This window comes from Marmota flaviventris, chromosome 3, assembly GCF_047511675.1.
Source record: "Marmota flaviventris isolate mMarFla1 chromosome 3, mMarFla1.hap1, whole genome shotgun sequence".
NCBI classification, from domain to species: Eukaryota; Metazoa; Chordata; class Mammalia; order Rodentia; family Sciuridae; genus Marmota; species Marmota flaviventris.
In genome coordinates, this window is record NC_092500.1 from 33,757,019 (window position 1) to 33,762,954 (window position 5,936).

Sequence of the window (5,936 nt, forward strand, 5' to 3'; positions counted from 1 at the left end):
TACTTTTATCCTTTAAATACAAACTGGAAAATTAAGAATTACTATCTCAAATGACATTTTTTTAATATTTGCATTATGCTTGATTTCTTTTCAGGCTCTTCCTCAATTTCCCTAAATTGAATTTTTTTTAGTAAAACCATGCATTATAATCTTGATATTAGGAAGATGTAACTCTGGAGAAGAAATCCTAAGTTGACTAGGTTATAAATGAGAATTGAAAAGGAAGTCTCCTAGATAAATGGGAAAACACAAAACAGATATATTTTTAGATTGTTCCTAGTTTGATAAAGCTAACAAAAGTTATCACAAGCATCAGATAGGGTATTAAAGAAATTAACAAGATAATCTTATTGTCACTATTTGATATCTCAGAAATAAGCAAAACAATCAGATAAAACTATTATTCATTGTAAAGTCTATACTCACCAAATTAAATAAATGATAGGATATTAACACTATGAAACATTTCAATAGTTATTAACAGATACCACACAAAAATCATTAGCTCCTCTAATAGAATAGTAAGCCAGAAAATATTCCATTCACAGTGGGTATAGAATATTTAAGAATGTGAAAAAAATAATTTTATAATTTATTGTTATAAAGGGTAAGATACACACTATTTATGAGAGGAAAAACTCTTGTAAAAACAAATCTTACAGATTAAAGGCATTCCAATGAGAAATGTTTTTTTGAAATGAAATGCAGTGACTTTTTAAAAAATATATGTTTTTTTTAGTTATAGATGGACACTGCCTTTATTTGATTTATTTATTTTTATGTGGTGCTGAGGATTGAACCCAGTGCCTCACACACACGAAGCAAGTGCTTTGCCACTAAGCCACAATCCCAACCTCTCAGTGAGACTTTTTAAATACAAGATTTGTTTGAAAGAGTGAATATCAAAAACATTCTATGAAACCTAAGTGGCCAGCAGGTGGAACTTAGAAAAACGATAGCTGACATAGAGGACCACCATACTGCTTTGGACCAAGGAATAAAAGTGCACTGTTGTTAGTCCAGAGCCCTGAATGGGTCCCACATCTGATATGTCTGAGGAAAATAGCACATCAGCACTATTTTTGTGACTTGATCTTAAGTAAACTTATATAAAAATATAACATGCCATCCAGTGTTTGCCAGTACTAGGCCACCATTCTTTAACTGGAGTTTTTCCTAATACTCAAGACTGACTCATAAGCATGATTCTAAGAACCTCATAGGACATCTGGTTCTCCACATTAGTAGAATAGTTTGAGGTGGGATGATTGGAGTGTCCTGAAGTGGGGAATGACAACACCAGGTGTTTGAATTTGGGACCCTGATTCCAGATAGCTCTACTGATCCCACCTGGTTCCAAGCTCTGGACTGAGATTTAGAAATTTCTAGGCATATTCCTTATGTCTGGCATCCTAACTCACCAGGTATCATGAGACATAGAACCAGAAATTATCCCAATGTGTGCATATTCTATATGCTCAGCAGCATAACTATAAGTGTACCATCTGTTTTTCTTTTTTCTAGAATTATAAAATTACATTTCATCAGAATTCCCGTTTTTATGGAATATAAACTATAGCTGTGCTACAAACAGTGAATTTATATGGATGAACTTACGTTTTTCTTAGTTATATCTTATTATATCTATTGTACAATATGCTCACAACTTAATACATAATATTATGACCTTCCTCTGCCACACTTCACTTATGAGAGCTGAATTTGGAGTGTTCCTAGGATTTATTTAAAATCTGAATGAAAGGAAACATATATTTGAGTTGGACTGACTTTTAACTGGTTTTAGTAGGATATTTTAAATTTGATTTGTAGTCATTCCTGTATGTGTTTGTGCTATCACTTATGATTCAAAGGACCTTCAGAAAGATTTCTATCATTGACTACATTGATTTACCATGTGCAATACAAGGACCCACTCTCTAAGGTGCAGGCTGGAGGTAATCTTGCAATATAAACATGCCCAATATCTCCTGCTTGGCACCAGAAGACTGTGGGTAGTGGAGGAGAAAAAAGATTGAAACATACAGAACCAGAACTAGAACTATTCTGTGGAAAATTATTCCATACATTATATATATATAAAAAATTTTAAGCAACTGATTTTGTTTGCTGTAATGCCTAGCAAGAACAGAAATACTCTATTGTTAAAAATAAGCATCAAATACAATTATAAGTGCACCATCTCTTTGTTTTAATGGGAAATGTGCACTATGTGATTTATCAGAATTACTGTGTTTGTAGGATACAGAGTGAAACCAGCCCTGCAGGACCTGAGTTTGTCTGCATGTGAAGTCTCATGTTTTATGTATAGGGATCATGTTTAGCATATCTAACACATTTGTCTTGATGAAGTCTAGCAGTTTCAGATAAAGTGATGTGCAAAATTGACACCAATGCAGAAAAACAGCATGAAGAAACAGTGTTCCACTGATAAAACCCTTATATGTTTGTCAATAATTCAAAATACATAGTGCAAAAGCAATTTGTTATATTAAGTAAAAAGTATCTCAGTACAATGTAGAGACAATGTAAACATATATCTGAAGGGCTGTCTTGTAGGCCTTAATTTCAGATTAGTTTTCTACATTTTTTCAGGATTATTGATCTTGCCAAAATTTAAATATGACAGGAAGAAAGTATACTAGTGAAAGCCAGACATGTAAATGGAATGAAGAAAAAAATTAAAAACACAGTAGGGTTTCAATATGCCAAAACTATATCATCACACAAGAAATTAAAACATCTGAATATTAAAATTAAAAATAAACTTTTCTAAACTTTGTTTTTGGAGGTGAGACAGGGATTGAATTCAGGGGCACTCAGCCAATGTGCCACATCCACAGTCCCATTTTGTAATTTATTTAGAGACAGAATCTTACTGAGTTACTTAGCACCTTGCTGTTGCTGAGGCTGGCTTTGAACTTGTGATCCTCCTGCCTCAGCCTCCTGAGCCACTGGAATTATAGGCATGTGCCATCATGCCCAGTTTAAACTCTTAATAACACAAATAAAATTTAGTTAACTAAGCTAGAGGAAAAGCTACATTATCCTTATATTGACCCTAAAGAAAATAATATTTTAACCTTGTGGTTTTATGAAGAGATGATAAAAGATTATGTTAAAAAAGTAAAGAATAAACATATTATACAGGTTTACAGAAGTCTGAAAGCAGTGAAAATATTCTTCAATTTTTTTTTTATTTAACGATTTGTAGTATTTTTTTTGTAAGGATGTAAAGTAAAATAGTATCCTGAGAATACAATTATAAAATTTCTATCCACAGTCTAAACAACAAAGCCAAGGTAAATGATTTATTATATCACACTTAAAGCAGAGAAGGTCAATTAATGACCTAAGTATTCAAATTCTGAGAAATAGTATCTAATAGATGTATTTTAGTAATTCCAGTATAGTACTCAGATATGATGTGGTTAATTCTTGAATTACCAATGATATACCTTTATAGAGAGCTGAATGATAGCGCTCAATACTGTCTTTGAATGCTTAGTCTAAAATTCTTGGTAAATTATTTTCCCATTTCTTTCTCTCATGCCTGCTATCTAGTCTGTCAGTGAATTGTATAAATTCTACCTCCAAAAAATATTCAGAATATAACCACTTCTCACTACTGCTCTTCTATCTCCCTGATGCAAACCATCATCCCTCACCTGCATTATTCCGAAAGTGTCCTAACTGGAGAGCCTTCTTTCATCTTTGTTGTTCTTCCCTCCTATAAGTCAGCTGTCACACAACAGCCAGAGTAAGCCTATTAATGTCAAATCAAGCCACTCCTGTGTTCAGATCATTCTAATGACTTTTCATCTTCTTAACAAAATCCTAAATTCTACCATGATTTGCAAGGCTCTGTGTGATATGGATCCTACAACCCTTGCTTGATCTTATCCTCTACTACCTCACCTCCTGTATGCTTTTGTTGTGCTGACCTCTCAGGAAACACCACTTTTCTGCTCAGGAATACTGCCTTTCCTAGAAATCCTCTTTCTTTATACCTGCTTGCTGTCATTTTCTTCAAGACTTTACTCAAATCCACTTTCTCAGTCAACTAGTCCCTATTAACAGGTGTTTTGGGCCCTCAGACACATCTAATCCTTTTCTGTTTTATTATTCTCTGTAGTATTTGTCAGTATGGAATACAGTATTTTTCTTATTACTACTGTTTATTTTCTTCATGCTCCTATCTGGTATGTAAACTTTATGAAAGCAGGGATTTTAAAAATGTTTTGTGTTTAATTATATCTTTAGAATCCTGAAGATGCCCCCAATGTGGTAACTACCCAATACAATTTAGATTAATTCTCATTAATTTACAGTAAGTATTTTGGAGTGATCTTTTTAAAAGTAGTCCATATATGTAACTTAAGTTGTATTATGTCCTTTTTACAACATGAATTACAAATGGTGCTGCTTTTGGTCATTGCTTTCCAGTCAACAGTTTAGGACTCAACTATGTGTTTCATATTTTGTTACATTTCTTAGTGAAGTTGGCAAGCTTTTTCTCAAATATTAATATGGTAATTTCAATCCTGCTTTACATGCTTCAGTAGCTTAAATCCTAGTGTTCTCATTACAAGGTAGTTTCTTCAGGTTTAAGGAGGAACATTGGAAAGATGTGATTAGAATAATGCCTTATGGTGTGATTTGAGCTTAGATTCACAAAAGTGAAATTATTTACTGAAAAGATAATTATTTATGAAGTTTGGTACTATAGTTTCTGTTACTACAAAACTTTCATGATGTACATCATAACTCATCACCATGGATATATAGAAAAAAAGACATTGATAACCTGGGGTTTTAAAGGAAAGAAAATGCATCTTATTGTTTTGTTTTTTATTTTATCTTATTTATTTATCTATTTTTTGGTGGGGTCAAATAACTTAGACTATTTCTAATTTTCATTCATGGCATTTTGACCAGCTGCATGAACTAGGGGTGTAATCTTGGCTTAATTTAACAGTAACTACCTTTTGAAATTCCTGAAATCTTAATTGCAATCTTAGTTTCTTCTTTTAAATGTTTATTAGGTACCTCATACTTTTAGTAACTGTCTTGAAGTTTTTTTCCCAGAGACTTAATAGTCCTTTGAGGAAAACAAAACCACAAAATTACTCTATGAGATGTTTTCAACAACATGCAGCTACAGGAAAGGCCCCATAGTGATACACCTCATTGCAATCTTAATTACATTTGAGCTAGCCAAGTAACACAAGTGATTCATATCTTTGACTGATTAGGTGGTCTACACTGAATCCTTTTCAATTTATTCAAAGTGAAAATTTAATGTATGGAAATACTACATAATACTTTAATTGTATATAACAGAAGTCCTAGAGCTAGAACTTAAATTGTAATCTCTGTTGAATACTTAGACTTATCTGGGTAGGCACAAGTAGCCAAGGTTGGAATTTTGGTTTGCCTGTGAACAGTGTGAGCAAAGGACACTTTGGGGCATGAATGGAATGTCAGCATTTTTATAGTGCAAGATGGCTGCTTTTCAGATAACCTGCAGAGCTGAAAAAGTCAGTTTGTATTTACACTAGTATGGAAAGTACAGTATGAGAGTAATGTTTGCATAGTTGTGGGCTAGGAGGAGAAAATAAAGCAGTTACAAAACAGAGAGCACATGCTGGACAATAATTACTGTCCTATGAAACATCTCTCCAAGTAGCCAGGCACCATCTTCTTTTTTGGTGAGAATAACTCCTCCCTCCATTATATCTGTCAACCATGGAACACAATCCATTATCCTCAGGAATGGGCTCATGATTCATATATATACATACATACATACATATAATATATATATGTGTGTGTGTGTGTGTGTGTGTGTATGTATATATATATATATATATATATATATATATATATATACACATACACAGCAACACCCCTACTTG

The 5,936-nt window shown here is 33.0% G+C and overlaps 1 non-coding gene across 1 annotated transcript; it reads right to left on the reverse strand.

Moving 5' to 3' along the window:
* Nucleotides 1–5,081: 5,081 nt before the first annotated feature.
* On the reverse strand, nt 5,082–5,210 carry LOC114088846 (small nucleolar RNA SNORA18). Its single transcript, XR_003582075.1, has one exon. It is a non-coding gene; the product is annotated as a small nucleolar RNA SNORA18 (small nucleolar RNA).
* Between the last annotated feature and the right edge of the window lie 726 nt (nt 5,211–5,936).